This window comes from Puntigrus tetrazona, chromosome 4 (assembly GCF_018831695.1).
Source record: "Puntigrus tetrazona isolate hp1 chromosome 4, ASM1883169v1, whole genome shotgun sequence".
NCBI classification, from domain to species: domain Eukaryota; kingdom Metazoa; phylum Chordata; class Actinopteri; order Cypriniformes; family Cyprinidae; genus Puntigrus; species Puntigrus tetrazona.
Window position 1 is genome coordinate 15,905,696 of NC_056702.1, and position 16,485 is coordinate 15,922,180.

The 16,485-nt window shown below is 36.7% G+C and overlaps 6 non-coding genes and 16 pseudogenes across 6 annotated transcripts; all 22 read right to left on the bottom strand.

The window, feature by feature from the left end:
- Window positions 1-894: 894 nt before the first annotated feature.
- Window positions 895-1,015, bottom strand: LOC122343664 (annotated as a pseudogene).
- Window positions 1,016-1,298: 283 nt separating this feature from the next.
- LOC122343673 lies at window positions 1,299-1,415 on the bottom strand (annotated as a pseudogene).
- Window positions 1,416-7,606: 6,191 nt separating this feature from the next.
- On the bottom strand, window positions 7,607-7,725 carry LOC122343645 (annotated as a pseudogene).
- A 273-nt stretch (window positions 7,726-7,998) lies between these two features.
- LOC122343589 lies at window positions 7,999-8,117 on the bottom strand (annotated as a pseudogene).
- Window positions 8,118-8,396: 279 nt separating this feature from the next.
- LOC122343813 lies at window positions 8,397-8,515 on the bottom strand. The gene has a single exon (XR_006250830.1). It is a non-coding gene; the product is annotated as a 5S ribosomal RNA (ribosomal RNA).
- A 279-nt stretch (window positions 8,516-8,794) lies between these two features.
- Window positions 8,795-8,913, bottom strand: LOC122343552. The gene has a single exon (XR_006250803.1). It is a non-coding gene; the product is annotated as a 5S ribosomal RNA (ribosomal RNA).
- Window positions 8,914-9,190: 277 nt separating this feature from the next.
- LOC122343618 lies at window positions 9,191-9,309 on the bottom strand (annotated as a pseudogene).
- Window positions 9,310-9,583: 274 nt separating this feature from the next.
- LOC122343734 lies at window positions 9,584-9,704 on the bottom strand (annotated as a pseudogene).
- Window positions 9,705-9,989: 285 nt separating this feature from the next.
- LOC122343674 lies at window positions 9,990-10,106 on the bottom strand (annotated as a pseudogene).
- A 278-nt stretch (window positions 10,107-10,384) lies between these two features.
- Window positions 10,385-10,503, bottom strand: LOC122343825. Its single transcript, XR_006250831.1, has one exon. It is a non-coding gene; the product is annotated as a 5S ribosomal RNA (ribosomal RNA).
- A 277-nt stretch (window positions 10,504-10,780) lies between these two features.
- On the bottom strand, window positions 10,781-10,899 carry LOC122343837. Its single transcript, XR_006250832.1, has one exon. It is a non-coding gene; the product is annotated as a 5S ribosomal RNA (ribosomal RNA).
- A 667-nt stretch (window positions 10,900-11,566) lies between these two features.
- Window positions 11,567-11,685, bottom strand: LOC122343606 (annotated as a pseudogene).
- Window positions 11,686-11,963: 278 nt separating this feature from the next.
- Window positions 11,964-12,082, bottom strand: LOC122343682 (annotated as a pseudogene).
- Window positions 12,083-12,358: 276 nt separating this feature from the next.
- On the bottom strand, window positions 12,359-12,479 carry LOC122343762 (annotated as a pseudogene).
- A 278-nt stretch (window positions 12,480-12,757) lies between these two features.
- Window positions 12,758-12,875, bottom strand: LOC122343637 (annotated as a pseudogene).
- Window positions 12,876-13,150: 275 nt separating this feature from the next.
- LOC122343844 lies at window positions 13,151-13,269 on the bottom strand. The gene has a single exon (XR_006250833.1). It is a non-coding gene; the product is annotated as a 5S ribosomal RNA (ribosomal RNA).
- Window positions 13,270-13,550: 281 nt separating this feature from the next.
- Window positions 13,551-13,669, bottom strand: LOC122343669 (annotated as a pseudogene).
- Window positions 13,670-13,950: 281 nt separating this feature from the next.
- LOC122343670 lies at window positions 13,951-14,069 on the bottom strand (annotated as a pseudogene).
- Window positions 14,070-14,350: 281 nt separating this feature from the next.
- LOC122343642 lies at window positions 14,351-14,469 on the bottom strand (annotated as a pseudogene).
- Window positions 14,470-14,747: 278 nt separating this feature from the next.
- On the bottom strand, window positions 14,748-14,866 carry LOC122343694 (annotated as a pseudogene).
- A 277-nt stretch (window positions 14,867-15,143) lies between these two features.
- Window positions 15,144-15,262, bottom strand: LOC122343929. The gene has a single exon (XR_006250909.1). It is a non-coding gene; the product is annotated as a 5S ribosomal RNA (ribosomal RNA).
- Window positions 15,263-15,542: 280 nt separating this feature from the next.
- Window positions 15,543-15,661, bottom strand: LOC122343736 (annotated as a pseudogene).
- Window positions 15,662-16,485: the final 824 nt, after the last annotated feature.

The following is a 16,485-nucleotide window of genomic DNA, read 5'->3' on the forward strand; positions in this document are numbered from 1 at the left end:
TTAAAGTACAGCTACTCTAAGAGGCAATTGGAGCTTGAGATCAGCAGTAGAAAAGCAAAGAGCTGGTCAAACTTGCTGCCACACTAAAGCCCACTATATTAGGTAAGTAGTTAAAAACTCAAAACTTTACAGTGCCTGGTTATCCTAGGCAAGTAATCAGAGATGAAAACTAGGCCCAAATGCTTAAAATGAGCTACATCTGAGATCAGGCATGAACAGTTGGTATGGCCGTTAAAAAAGCTGCAAAAGCCCTATTTAAGATGAGGCACACTAAGTGCCATTATACTAGATAAGTAATGAATGAAATACAAAAAAAAATGGTTAAAATGAGCTACATTAAGATAAGAGCATTAGTTAAGTAGTTAAAAACAGTCAAACTCTGTTTAAAGAACAGCTACTTTAAAGGCAATTGAATTAAATAAGCAGTAAAGGAAAGCAAAGAGCTGGTCAAACTTTAAAGAGCCAGTGTATTAGATAGAAGTAGTGAAAAACTCCAAAACTTACAGCACCTGGTATTTCTAAGGCAGTCTCTCATCCAGTACTAACTAGGCCCAACTCTGGTGGTACGGCTATGCTTTCTGAGATCAGGCGAGCATCAAGCGTGAACAGGGTGGAAATCAGGGTGAGGTGGCGAAGCTGCCATTAAAAGCTGCTATTTTAAGGCATGAATAAATATTATACTAGATAAGTAATGAATGAAAAAAAAATACTTCAAAATGAGCTACATTAAAGATAAGGCATTAGTTAAGTAGTTAAAAACAGTCAAACTCTGTTTAAAGAACAGCTACTTTAAAGGCAATTGAATTAAATAAGCAGTAAGAGAAAGCAAAGAGCTGGTCAAACTTTGACCACACTAAGAACCAGTGTATTAGATAAGTAGTGAAAATACTCAAAAACTTACAGCACCTGGTATTCCTAGGCAGTCTCCCATCCAAGTACTAACTAGGCCCAACTCTGCTTAGCTTCTGAGATCAGACGAGATCAGGCGTGAACAGGTGGTGGTATGGCCGTAAGCGAAAGCTGCTGCAAAAAGCCCCTATTTTTAAGGTGAGGCACACATAGTGCCATTATACTAGATAAGTAATGAATGAAATACAAAAAAAAATAATACTTCAAAATGAGCTACATTAAAGATAAGAGCATTAGTTAAGTAGTTAAAAACAGTCAAACTCTGTTTTTAAAGAACAGCTACTTTAAAGGCAATTGAATTAAATAAGCAGTAAGGGAAAGCAAAGAGCTGGTCAAACTTTGGCCACACTAAGGGCCAGTGTATTAGATAAGTAGTGAAAAAACTCAAAAACTTACAGCACCTGGTATTCCTAGGCAGTCTCCCATCCAAGTACTAACTAGGCCCAACTCTGCTTAGCTTCTGAGATCAGACGATCAGGCGTGAACAGGGTGGTATGGCCGTAAGCGAAAGCTGCTGCAAAAGCCCCTATTTTAAGGTGAGGCACACTAAGTGCCATTATACTAGATAAGTAATGAATGAAATACAAAAAAAAAAATACTTCAAAATGAGCTACATTAAAGATAAGAGCATTAGTTAAGTAGTTAAAAACAATCAAACTCTGTTTAAAAGTACAGCTACTTTAAAGGCAATTGAATTAAATAAGCAGTAAGGAAAGCAAAGAGCTGGTCAAACTTTGACCACACTAAGGGCCAGTGTATTAGATAAAGTAGTGAAAAAACTCAAAACTTACAGCACCTGGTATTCCTAGGCAGTCTCCCATCCAAGTACTAACTAGGCCCAACTCTGCTTAACTTCTGAGATCAGGCGTGAACATTTTTTTTTTTTTTTTTATTAGAAAAATATGATAAAAACATAAAGTTTACAATTCATCACTTAGTCCATCCAGTACAGCAAGTCTCTTTCTATACACTTTGTATTTTTACATTTTCTTCAATTAAATAAAATACATTAAATACTAAAACAGAAAAAACATCATCAAAATCATTCTGTTACTGGCATTTTTAAATCAAACTTTTACAAACATTGTACATATCTGAATCAAACACTTTGTAAAAAGTCTTGCAATTTGTTTTCTTGCAGTAAAATAACAATGTAAATGTTCTACATATTTCTCAAACTTCCTTTTGAAAACATTCCATACATCTATTACATTTTCCTGTTTTTTTGCCTCTGCTCTTCTTTTCCCATATTGCACATTTCATTAGCATGACAATCAAATTTATCATCTTTTTGTGTTTACACTTTTCTTCTATACCCAACAATATCACTCTGCTCCATTCTATTTTTTTTCTCTTTTTGTTCCCCTCTTAACATTTCGATTAGTCTTTTACAGGTTTCATTAAAAATTTCCAATTCTCTGCAATTTAAAAACAAGTGTAAAAAATTTTCATTTTCAGCATTGCAGACTTTACATCTTTCACTTGGTTCCATTCCTATTTTTTTCAATAAAACATCAGTAAAAACCGCTTTGTGCCTAATAAGAAACTCTAAGCTTTCCAGTCGTGCATCTATCATTCTTCCTTTCATGTTATTCCAAATGTAATCTTCCTTAAGATCTTCAAATTTCTGTACCCAATACATATTGACAACAGGTTTCTTAAAGATTCCCTCTCTAAAGAAATCATAAATCATTTTGACCGTGCATTCTTTAAAATAAAATTGTTTTTCTCCCAACTTCACAAATACCTCTTTCTCTTGCTGCTCTTCTTCCATGTTTTCTATTTGTTTTATCCACTCTTTGGGTATTGCTTCTTTTATTACTTCATATTTATTTCTTATTTCTGTTTTATTAAAATCCTCTTTAGCCTCTTCCATTAAGTCTATTATGTGCTGCATTGGTAAAAACCCCTCCTTAAATTCATATAAAAACATCTCTGATTCTTGTGATCCCAACATCCCACCATTTCTTATAAAAAATCTCTTTCCCTTGGTTTAAAATGCCATTGTTTAGAAATAAAGGCTGATTTAAAATGCTCTCTCGACCTTGTGGATTAAAATTAACATTAATTAAAAATTTCCCCAGGCGCTCATCAGTTCTTTATAAAAATCTGGCAACACTTCCACCATCCAATTCTTAGTTTTCATCCATAAAATATTGTCTCCCAAATTAAAATTGCCACATTTGTTTAAAAAATATTCCATTGTCTTTTTCCATGCTGCTTTGTTTCCCTCATCTAGGTATTTTTTTATTATTTTCACTCTTAAGCTATTTTTTCTTTGTTCCACATCAATTAATCCCATCCCTCCCTTCCCTGCCTCTCCTATTAATGTACTGTATGAAATTCTTGGCGGTTTGCCATTCCATAAAAAAATCTAAAAAACATTTTTTCAGCCTTTTTTCCACCCACATTGGCATTGCAGTCACATACAAAACATACCACAACTTTGTCACCATTAGCACATTTAAAATTAAAACTTTTCCTTTTAAACTTAACGTTCTCAATTTCCAAAAAATTAGCCTTCTTTCAATTCCTCTAGTATTTCTTCCCACATTACTTCTTTAACATTTTTTTTCGTTTTCCCATTAAAACACCTAAAATCTTTACTTCTTCCGTTTCTTTAAAATTAAAACAATCCGTTACACCAACCACTCCTCCAAATCTCATATATACCGTTTTCTCTTCATTTATCTTGCCTCCTGATCCCCTACAAAACGTCTGTACCACTTCCATTACTTTTTTAACACTCTCTATATCCTTAACAATTATGGTTGTATCATCTGCATATTGAAATATTTTTCATTTCCCCACTTCCTTCAATGCTTATTCCTCTTATGTCTTCCTCTGTTTTTACTGCTAATCCTAGTGGTTCTGCTACTAGTGAATATAAGAGCGCTGATAATGGACATCCTTGCCTTATTGACCTAGTAATTTTAAAACATTCTGTTAAAAAACCATTACATTTTACTCTTGTTATTGCTCCCTATATAAAATCGTAATCCACTTGACAAAATTTTCACCAAACCCGTGCGCTCTTAAAATTCCAAATAAATATTCATGTTCCACTCTGTCAAAAGCTTTTCAAAATCCAAACTGATTACATATCCTTTTTGTTTTTTTCCTTCATATACCTTATTCTGTCTATTATGCTTATCGTTGTGTCCGCTATATCTTTCCCTTTAACTCCATACACTTGATTTGTTTCAATTATAGATGGCATTACTTCTTTCAGTCTGTTGGCTAAAACTTTTGTTAAAATTTTCAGATCTGTATTCAGCATTGTGATCGGTCTGTAATTTTTAAGTCTACTTTCTCTCCTTTTCTCTTATATATGAGTTTTATTAATCCCATCCCCATTCTCTGATTCATTTCCTCTTTCCTAAAGATCTCTTCATACACTTCTTTTAAAATACCGGTTAAAAATCCTTAAATATCTTGTAAAATTCATTCCCCTAACCCATCCAGGCCCGGGCTTTTCCCTTTATTCAGTTCACTTATTGCTCTTTTATTTCTTCCTCACTTATCTCTTGCTCACACTCTTTTTTATCCTCCTCCCCGACTTTTGTCTTAATTTTCTTTAGTAACTTGTTTTTATCTTTATCGTTTACTCCTTCTGCCCTAAATAACTTCTCATAATATTCTTTTATGGCTTTTAAAATCCCCTCATTTGTTTCCACCATATCCCCATTTTCATTTTTTAGTTCCTTGATTGTCTGTGCCACTCCCCTTCTTCTTTCTAAGTCAAAGAAAAACTTTGTACATTTCTCTCCTTCCACTGTGTACTTTGCTTTGCTTCTTAATCTTGCCCCTTTATATTTATTTTCTTCTATTTCTTTACATTCTTCTTCCATTTCCTTAATTTTTTGCAAGTCTTTTTCATTCTTATTCATTTCCTTTTCTAATTGTTCTCTTATTTCTCTTTCCTTTCTCTTTTTACATCTCTGCACCAACCCACAGTATTTTATTGTAAACTTTCTGATTTCATGTTTCACATTTTCCCACCAAATTCTTTTATCTTCTCTATACATTCCGTCTTCTTTTTCCCTTGTAATGATCTCTTGTACACTTAAAACATAATCTTGATTCTTTAGAACCTCAGTGTTTAAAACCCATACTCCCGGACCTCTTTTCACTATGTTCCAATCTATTTGCATAAAAATAGGTTTATGATCATAAAGTTGTTTCTTTATACCTTATTTTCCCTAAAAACCGTTCCTATATTTCTTGTACATAAAATGAAATCTATTCTTGTTTACACATAAAATTACCCACTATTTGTCTTCTTGAAAATTCCTTTTTCTTTTCATTCCTTTCCCTCCATACATCAATCAAGTTATTTTCTTCCATCAACAATTTTAACTCTTTTCGTCCTGTGTCTGTCTTAAAAGTCATTCCCTCAGCCATATCCAGTTTACTAAACACAACATTAAAATCCCCCATAATAATAATTTCCTTATATTTCCTTATACATTTTCGTAAAACATTGTAATACTCCCTCTTCTCTTTCTCTTTTGTTGGTGCATGTATATTTATACCAAGTATTTTCCTATCTTCATATTCCATTTCAAACGCCATACATTTTCCAACTCCATCGTTATAAACAACATTACATGTTACATCACTGCTTTCTCTTATTAGTACTGCAACTCCTCTTCCAGTTCTATCATCACCATTATTATACAAAATCTTCCCATTCCATATTTTCCTTACTTCACTTATATGTACTTCTTTCCAGTTAGTTTCTTGCAACATAATCACATCCTCATTTTTACACATTTCCTTGACATTTTCAAATTTTCTTATATCCACTAACCCTCTAGCATTAAAAGCAACCATTCTTAAAACCATAACCCAAAAGACAGTTCTTAAAATGACATTCATGACAACCATTTCTTCATTCCATCTCCTTTAAGTCCTTTACCGCCTCATTTTTATCCACATTTTGTTTTTAACCAGTCTTTTTAGCTACTTCAATGTTTGGCATTACCTTTATTGGTCTTCTCCTTTTACTTGATTTAGCTGAATTTTCCTCTTCCATTCCTTTATCCATTTCCATATTCTGTTCGTTGTCCTTTTGTTCTGCTCTGTCCGGTACACTTTTTTTGGTCTATAGTCCTGTCCATCTTTATCTCTTTCTCTTCCTTTTGACGTGTTTGTTCCAATTCTTTTTTCCTTTGTCCATTCCTTCTTTAATGTCATTATTTTTGTAGTTTCTCCCTCTTGATCTATTTCTGTATCTCCTTCATGCACCTGCCCGCTCACCTGCTCCTCTTCATCCTCCTCATTCTCGATCCAGCAATTACATTTGTCTAAAACCTCTCGGCAATCCAGGCACTTAACAGCATTGCAGTCCCCTTGCAAAGTGGCCTCTCCGTCACATTTGTAGCACCTGAACTCTGGACAGTCCTTTACCATGTGATCCGGACTCATACACAGCCGACAAGTTTTCACCTGGTGACTGTGTATCACCCGGAAATATTGTGGCCCTTCCGCTGTCTCCATTTTTGTGCTATATGGCAATGAGACCACCTCTCTTGGGAACCTCACCTTTGCAAAGCGAGTGCCATCCTCTATGTTAGTGCCCGGATACACCCTTCTTTTAATCAAAGATAAGGAGTTACTCCCCATTGTTCTAATTTATTTAAAATATCCTCATCATCTATGTAAGCAGGAAGGTGCATGAAAGAAACAACATAGTCCCTGTTATGCAGTCTTTTAACCTCAAAGGTTATACCTTTAATGTCCAATCCATCCATTAGTATCTCAGTGTCCTCCTCCCGCTCAAGTGTAATTTCATACTCATTTGATGGTTTTGGCCTAACAGCTAAAATCTTTCCTTCACCGATCTTCCCCGTCACTGCTTTAATTATATCCACCGCTGTCACATCGTTCACATTTTCCACATTCACAATCACCGTAGCCTCCTTTAAATATTTCCTTTCGTTGACCCTGTTCTTCATGTTTTGATCCATTTTCTTTCCAACTCGTAGTCGCTTATCCAGTCCATTGTCGTTTGCCGTGTGTGTTCCTCCTCCCTTTCCAGTGTCGTTTGCCTTGTGTGTTCCTTGTGCCGTTCCAGTGTCGTTTGCCGTGCATGTTCCTCGTGCCATTGCATTGTCGTTTGCCCCTCGTGTTCCTCGTGCCAGTCCAGTGTCATTTGCCATTAATCCGTCCATTTAAGAAAAGAGGAAAAAAGAAAAATAGAAAAGCGTAACCACCCTCCAGCAAGCAAAAAAGCTGCTGTTGGGTGGTTTTATAACTGAAAAAAAACAACAAAAAACTAACTTAAACTAAAGAAAAAAGCAAAATACAAACACAAAAAATTACACCAAAATGGAGGAGAGCCTTCCTCTCCCTACTGCAGCCAACAAACTCCTATGTGCTCTCTAGCGCCAACAGGGTGGTATGGCCGTGAGCGAAAGCTGCTGCAAAAAGCCCCATATTTTAAGGTGAGGCACACTAAGTGCCATTATACTAGATAAGTAATGAATGAAATACAAAAAAAAAAATACTTCAAAATGAGCTACATTAAAGATAAGAGCATTAGTTAAGTAGTTAAAAACAGTCAAACTCTGTTTAAAGAACAGCTACTTTAAAGGCAATTGAATTAAATAAGCAGTAAGGAGAAGCAAAGAGCTGGTCAAACTTTGACCACACTAAGGGCCAGTGTATTAGATAAGTAGTGAAAAAACTCAAAAACTTACAGCACCTGGTATTCCTAGGCAGTCTCCCATCCAAGTACTAACTAGGCCCAACTCTGCTTAGCTTCTGAGATCAGACGAGATCAGGCGTGAACAGGGTGGTATGGCCGTGTGAAAGCTGCTGCAAAAAGCCCCTATTTTAAGGTGAGGCACACTAAGTGCCATTATACTAGATAAGTAATGAATGAAATACAAAAAAAAAAAAAAATACTTCAAAATGAGCTACATTAAAGATAAGAGCATTAGTTAAGTAGTTAAAAACAGTCAAACTCTGTTTAAAGAACAGCTACTTTAAAGGCAATTGAATTAAATAAGCAGTAAGGGAAAGCAAAGAGCTGGTCAAACTTTGACCACACTAAGGGCCAGTGTATTAGATAAGTAGTGAAAAAACTTACAGCACCTGGTATTCCTAGGCAGTCTCCCATCCAAGTACTAACTAGGCCCAACTCTGCTTAGCTTCTGAGATCAGGCGAGATCAGGCGTGAACAGGGTGGTATGGCTGTAAGCTAAAGCTGCTGCAAAAAGCCCCCTATTTTAAGGTGAGGCACACTAAGTGCCATTATACTAGATAAGTAATGAATGAAATACAAAAAAAAATACTTCAAAATGAGCTACATTAAAGATAAGAGCATTAGTTAAGTAGTTAAAAACAGTCAAACTCTGTTTAAAGAACAGCTACTTTAAAGGCAATTGAATTAAATAAGCAGTAAGGGAAAGCAAAAGAGCTGGTCAAACTTTGACCACACTATGGGCCAGTGTATTAGATAAGTAGTGAAAAAACTCAAAAACTTACAGCACCTGGTATTCCTAGGCAGTCTCCCATCCAAGTACTAACTAGGCCCAACTCTGCTTAGCTTCTGAGATCAGACGAGATCAGGCGTGAACAGGGTGGTATGGCCGTAAGCTAAAGCTGCTGCAAAAAGCCCCCTATTTTAAGGTGAGGCACACTAAGTGCCATTATACTAGATAAGTAATGAATGAAATACAAAAAAAAATACTTCAAAATGAGCTACATTAAAGATAAGAGCATTAGTTAAGTAGTTAAAAACAGTCAAACTCTGTTTAAAGAACAGCTACTTTAAAGGCAATTGAATTAAATAAGCAGTAAGGGAAAGCAAAGAGCTGGTCAAACTTTGGCCACACTAAGGGCCAGTGTATTAGATAAGTAGTGAAAAAACTCAAAAAGCTTACAGCACCTGGTATTCCTAGGCAGTCTCCCATCCAAGTACTAACTAGGCCCAACTCTGCTTAGCTTCTGAGATCAGACGAGATCAGGCGTGAACAGGGTGGTATGGCCGTAAGCTAAAAGCTGCTGCAAAAGCCCCTATTTTAAGGTGAGGCACACTAAGTGCCATTATACTAGATAAGTAATGAATGAAATACAAAAAAAAAAATACTTCAAATGAGCTACATTAAAGATAAGAGCATTAGTTAAGTAGTTAAAAACAGTCAAACTCTGTTTAAAGAACAGCTACTTTAAAGGCAATTGAATTAAATAAGCAGTAAGGGAAAGCAAAGAGCTGGTCAAACTTTGACCACACTAAGGGCCAGTGTATTAGATAAGTAGTGAAAAACTCAAAAACTTACAGCACCTGGTATTCCTAGGCAGTCTCCCATCCAAGTACTAACTAGGCCCAACTCTGCTTAGCTTCTGAGATCAGACGAGATCAGGCGTGAACAGGGTGGTATGGCCGTGAAAGCTGCTGCAAAAAGCCCCTATTTTAAGGTGAGGCACACTAAGTGCCATTATACTAGATAAGTAATGAATGAAATGCAAAAAAAAAAATACTTCAAAATGAGCTACATTAAAGATAAGAGCATTAGTTAAGTAGTTAAAAACAGTCAAACTCTGTTTAAAGAACAGCTACTTTAAAGGCAATTGAATTAAATAAGCAGTAAGGGAAAGCAAAGAGCTGGTCAAACTTTGACCACACTAAGGGCCAGTGTATTAGATAAGTAGTGAAAAAACTCAAAACTTACAGCACCTGGTATTCCTAGGCAGTCTCCCATCCAAGTACTAACTAGGCCCAACTCTGCTTAGCTTCTGAGATCAGACGTGAACAGGCGTGAACAAGGTGTGGTATGGCCGTAAGCGAAAACTGCTGCTGCAAAAGCCCCTATTTTAAGGTGAGGCACACTAAGTGCCATTATACTAGATAAGTAATGAATGAAATACAAAAAAAAAAAAAAATACTTCAAAATGAGCTACATTAAAGATAAGAGCATTAGTTAAGTAGTTAAAAACAGTCAAACTCTGTTTAAAGAACAGCTACTTTAAAGGCAATTGAATTAAATAAGCAGTAAGGGAAAGCAAAGAGCTGGTCAAACTTTGACCACACTAAGGGCCAGTGTATTAGATAAGTAGTGAAAAAACTCAAAAACTTACAGCACCTGGTATTCCTAGGCAGTCTCCCATCCAAGTACTAACTAGGCCCAACTCTGCTTAGCTTCTGAGATCAGACGATCAGGCGTGAACAGGGTGGTATGGCCGTAAGCTAAAGCTGCTGCAAAAAGCCCCCTATTTTAAGGTGAGGCACACTAAGTGCCATTATACTAGATAAGTAATGAATGAAATACAAAAAAAAATGCTTCAAAATGAGCTACATTAAAGATAAGAGCATTAGTTAAGTAGTTAAAAACAGTCAAACTCTGTTTAAAGAACAGCTACTTTAAAGGCAATTGAATTAAATAAGCAGTAAGGGAAAGCAAAGAGCTGGTCAAACTTTGACCACACTAAGGGCCAGTGTATTAGATAAGTAGTGAAAAAACTCAAAAACTTACAGCACCTGGTATTCCTAGGCAGTCTCCCATCCAAGTACTAACTAGGCCCAACTCTGCTTAGCTTCTGAGATCAGACGAGATCAGGCGTGAACAGGGTGGTATGGCCGTAAGCTAAAGCTGCTGCAAAAAGCCCCTATTTTAAGGTGAGGCACACTAAGTGCCATTATACTAGATAAGTAATGAATGAAATACAAAAAAAAATACTTCAAAATGAGCTACATTAAAGATAAGAGCATTAGTTAAGTAGTTAAAAACAGTCAAACTCTGTTTAAAGAACAGCTACTTTAAAGGCAATTGAATTAAATAAGCAGTAAGGGAAAGCAAAGAGCTGGTCAAACTTTGACCACACTAAGGGCCAGTGTATTAGATAAGTAGTGAAAAAACTCAAAAACTTACAGCACCTGGTATTCCTAGGCAGTCTCCCATCCAAGTACTAACTAGGCCCAACTCTGCTTAGCTTCTGAGATCAGACGAGATCAGGCGTGAACAGGGTGGTATGGCCGTAAGCTAAAGCTGCTGCAAAAGCCCCTATTTTAAGGTGAGGCACACTAAGTGCCATTATACTAGATAAGTAATGAATGAAATACAAAAAAAAATACTTCAAAATGAGCTACATTAAAGATAAGAGCATTAGTTAAGTAGTTAAAAACAGTCAAACTCTGTTTAAAAACAGCTACTTTAAAGGCAATTGAATTAAATAAGCAGTAAGGAAAGCAAAGAGCTGGTCAAACTTTGACTACACTAAGGGCCAGTGTATTAGATAAGTAGTGAAAAAACTCAAAAACTTACAGCACCTGGTGTTCCTAGGCAGTCTCTCCATCCAAGTACTAACTAGGCCCAACTCTGTTAGCTTCTGAGATCAGACGAGATCAGGCGTGAACAGGGTGGTATGGCCGTGGCTAAAACTGCTGCAAAAAGCCCCTATTTTAAGGTGAGGCACACTAAGTGCCATTATACTAGATAAGTAATGAATGAAATACAAAAAAATACTTCAAAATGAGCTACATTAAAGATAAGAGCATTAGTTAAGTAGTTAAAAACAGTCAAACTCTGTTTAAAGAACAGCTACTTTAAAGGCAATTGAATTAAATAAGCAGTAAGGAAAAGCAAAGAGCTGGTCAAACTTTGACCACACTAAGGGCCAGTGTATTAGATAAGTAGTGAAAAAACTCAAAACTTTACAGCACCTGGTATTCCTAGGCAGTCTCCCATCCAAGTACTAACTAGGCCCAACTCTGCTTAGCTTCTGAGATCAGACGAGATCAGGCGTGAACAGGGTGGTATGGCCGTAAGCTAAAGCTGCTGCAAAAAGCCCCCTATTTTAAGGTGAGGCACACTAAGTGCCATTATACTAGATAAGTAATGAATGAAATACAAAAAAAAAATACTTCAAAATGAGCTACATTAAAGATAAGAGCATTAGTTAAGTAGTTAAAAACAGTCAAACTCTGTTTAAAGAACAGCTACTTTAAAGGCAATTGAATTAAATAAGCAGTAAGGAAAGCAAAGAGCTGGTCAAACTTTGACCACACTAAGGGCCAGTGTATTAGATAAGTAGTGAAAAAACTCAAAAACTTACAGCACCTGGTATTCCTAGGCAGTCTCCCATCCAAGTACTAACTAGGCCCAACTCTGCTTAGCTTCTGAGATCAGGCGAGATCAGGCGTGAACAGGGTGGTATGGCCGTAGCTAAAAGCTGCTGCAAAAAGCCCCTATTTTAAGGTGAGGCACACTAAGTGCCATTATACTAGATAAGTAATGAATGAAATACAAAAAAAAATACTTCAAAATGAGCTACATTAAAGATAAGAGCATTAGTTAAGTAGTTAAAAACAGTCAAACTCTGTTTAAAGAACAGCTACTTTAAAGGCAATTGAATTAAATAAGCAGTAAGGGAAAGCAAAGAGCTGGTCAAACTTTGGCCACACTAAGGGCCAGTGTATTAGATAAGTAGTGAAAAACTCAAAAACTTACAGCACCTGGTATTCCTAGGCAGTCTCCCATCCAAGTACTAACTAGGCCCAACTCTGCTTAGCTTCTGAGATCAGAGGCGAGATCAGGCGTGAACAGGGTGGTATGGCCGTGGCTAAAGCTGCTGCAAAAAGCCCCTATTTTTAAGGTGAGGCACACTAAGTGCCATTATACTAGATAAGTAATGAATGAAATACAAAAAAAAAATACTTCAAAATGAGCTACATTAAAGATAAGAGCATTAGTTAAGTAGTTAAAAACAGTCAAACTCTGTTTAAAGAACAGCTACTTTAAAGGCAATTGAATTAAATAAGCAGTAAGGAAAAGCAAAGAGCTGGTCAAACTTTGACCACACTAAGGGCCAGTGTATTAGATAAGTAGTGAAAAAACTCAAAAACTTACAGCACCTGGTATTCCTAGGCAGTCTCCCATCCAAGTACTAACTAGGCCCAACTCTGCTTAGCTTCTGAGATCAGACGAGATCAGGCGTGAACAGGTGGTATGGCCGTAAGCTAAAGCTGCTGCAAAAAGCCCCTATTTTAAGGTGAGGCACACTAAGTGCCATTATACTAGATAAGTAATGAATGAAATACAAAAAAAAAAACTTCAAAATGAGCTACATTAAAGATAAGAGCATTAGTTAAGTAGTTAAAAACAGTCAAACTCTGTTTAAAGAACAGCTACTTTAAAGGCAATTGAATTAAATAAGCAGTAAGGAAAGCAAAGAGCTGGTCAAACTTTGACCACACTAAGGGCCAGTGTATTAGATAAGTAGTGAAAAAACTCAAAACTTACAGCACCTGGTATTCCTAGGCAGTCTCCCATCCAAGTACTAACTAGGCCCAACTCTGCTTAGCTTCTGAGATCAGACGAGATCAGGCGTGAACAGGGTGGTATGGCCGTAAGCTAAAGCTGCTGCAAAAAGCCCTATTTTAAGGTGAGGCACACTAAGAGCCATTATACTAGATAAGTAAATGAATGAAATACAAAAAAAAAAAAATACTTCAAAATGAGCTACATTAAAGATAAGAGCATTAGTTAAGTAGTTAGAAACAGTCAAACTCTGTTTAAAGAACAGCTACTTTAAAGGCAATTGAATTAAATAAGCAGTAAGGGAAAGCAAAGAGCTGGTCAAACTTTGACCACACTAAGGGCCAGTGTATTAGATAAGTAGTGAAAAAACTCAAAAACTTACAGCACCTGCAATTCCTAGGCAGTCTCCCATTCAAGTACTAACTAGGCCCAACTCTGCTTAGCTTCTGAAATCAGACGAGATCAGGCGTGAACAGGGTGGTATGGCCGTAAGCTAAAGCTGCTGCAAAAAGCCCCCTATTTTAAGGTGAGGCAAACTAAGAGCCATTATACTAGATAAGTAAATGAATGAAATACAAAAAAAAAAATACTTCAAAATGAGCTACATTAAAGATAAGAGCATTAGTTAAGTAGTTAGAAACAGTCAGACTCTGTTTAAAGAACAGCTACTTTAAAGGCAATTGAATTAAATAAGCAGTGAGGGAAAGCAAAGAGCTGGTCAAACTTTGACCACACTAAGGGCCAGTGTATTAGATAAGTAGTGAAAAAACTCAAAAACTTACAGCACCTGCAATTCCTAGGCAGTCTCCCATTCAAGTACTAACTAGGCCCAACTCTGCTTAGCTTCTGAAATCAGACGAGATCAGGCGTGAACAGGGTGGTATGGCCGTAAGCTAAAGCTGCTGCAAAAAGCCCCCTATTTTAAGGTGAGGCAAACTAAGAGCCATTATACTAGATAAGTAAATGAATGAAATACAAAAAAAAAAATACTTCAAAATGAGCTACATTAAAGATAAGAGCATTAGTTAAGTAGTTAGAAACAGTCAGACTCTGTTTAAAGAACAGCTACTTTAAAGGCAATTGAATTAAATAAGCAGTGAGGGAAAGCAAAGAGCTGGTCAAACTTTGACCACACTAAGGGCCAGTGTATTAGATAAGTAGTGAAAAAACTCAAAAACTTACAGCACCTGCAATTCCTAGGCAGTCTCCCATTCAAGTACTAACTAGGCCCAACTCTGCTTAGCTTCTGAGATCAGACGAGATCAGGCGTGAACAAGGTGGTATGGCTGTAAGCGAAAGCTGCTGCAAAAGGCCCCCTATTTTAAGGTGAGGCACACTAAGTGCCATTATACTAGATAAGTAATGAATGATGTACAAAAAAAAAAACTTCAAAATGAGCTACATTAAAGATAAGAGCATTAGTTAAGTAGTTAAAAACAGTCAAACTCTGTTTAAAGAACAGCTACTTTAAAGGCAATTGAATTAAATAAGCAGTAAGGGAAAGCAAAGAGCTGGTCAAACTTTGACCACACTAAGGGCCAGTGTATTAGATAAGTAGTGAAAAAACTCAAAAACTTACAGCGCCTGGTATTCCTAGGCAGTCTCCCATCCAAGTACTAACTAGGCCCAACTCTGCTTAGCTTCTGCAATCAGACGAGATCAGGCGTGAACAGGGTGGTATGGCCGTAAGCTAAAGCTGCTGCAAAAAGCCCCCTATTTTAAGGTGAGGCACACTAAGTGCCATTATACTAGATAAGTAATGAATGATATACAAAAAAATACTTCTTCAAAATGAGCTACATTAAAGATAAGAGCATTAGTTAAGTAGTTAAAAACAGTCAAACTCTGTTTAAAGAACAGCTACTTTAAAGGCAATTGAATTAAATAAGCAGTAAGGGAAAGCAAAGAGCTGGTCAAACTTTGACCACACTAAGGGCCAGTGTATTAGATAAGTATTGAAAAACTCAAAACTTACAGCACCTGGTATTCCTAGGCAGTCTCCCATCCAAGTACTAACTAGGCCCAACTCTGCTTAGCTTCTGAGATCAGACGAGATCAGGCGTGAACAGGGTGGTATGGCCATAAGCGAAAGCTGCTGCAAAAAGCCCCCTATTTTAAGGTGAGGCACACTAAGTGCCATTTTACTAGATAAGTAATGAATGAAATACCAAAAAAAAAAATACTTCAAAATGAGCTACATTAAAGATAAGAGCATTAGTTAAGTAGTTAAAAACAGTCAAACTCTGTTTAAAGAACAGCTACTTTAAAGGCAATTGAATTAAATAAGCAGTAAGGGAAAGCAAAGAGCTGGTCAAACTTTGACCACACTAAGGGCCAGTGTATTAGATAAGTAGTGAAAAAACTCAAAACTTACAGCACCTGGTATTCCTAGGCAGTCTCCCATCCAAGTACTAACTAGGCCCAACTCTGCTTAGCTTCTGAGATCAGACGAGATCTGGCGTGAACAGGGTGGTACGGCCGTGAAGCGAAAGCTGCTGCAAAAAAAAGCCCCTATTTTAAGGTGAGGCACACTAAGTGCCATTATACTAGATAAGTAATGAATGAAATACAAAAAAATACTTCAAAATGAGCTACATTAAAGATAAGAGCATTAGTTAAGTAGTTAAAACAGTCAAACTCTGTTTAAAGAACAGCTACTTTAAAGGTGTGGTATGATGACCAATTACTGTGTCAATAACCAAAAGAAGGGGCCATGAGGTGACTTTAAAGAATCAAATACATTTTTATTAAAGACAAGTCAAACATGTTAAAACATATCACATACCCTTTTGGATGTAAATGCCCACAAAATAAAGAAAAAGAAATAAAAGAAAACTGGCCCTAGGTGGCATGAGGGTTGCCTAGGAAAGTGAAAGAAGGGCCTAGAAGCCAAAGTGTTCTCACAGCAGCCAAGCTCACAGCAATCACACTGCAAACCTACAGAAGAAACAGAAATACAGTGACCAAACCACCACACAATCCCAGCCACCTTACCACTGTCATCCACACTGTGAGGGCAACCCGATAACCACCGGCTAAACAAAAAAACACAATTAACAGTGGGCAATACAAGGTACAGGGACATAAAATCAACAACCAAACACATTCACTAGTACCTCAATCTCTACCACTCCGGATCTCCACATTTACAAACAAAAGATAATAAAGAAACGAAACAAAACAATATTTTAACCATAAAGAAAACGGTAACCATGCATCCCTAAAAGGGGGAAACAGTCTATTACAAACAGAAAAATCAAAAGAATTAGAGACATTCATTAAATAAGATGCACTCACTTTCCAATTTAAA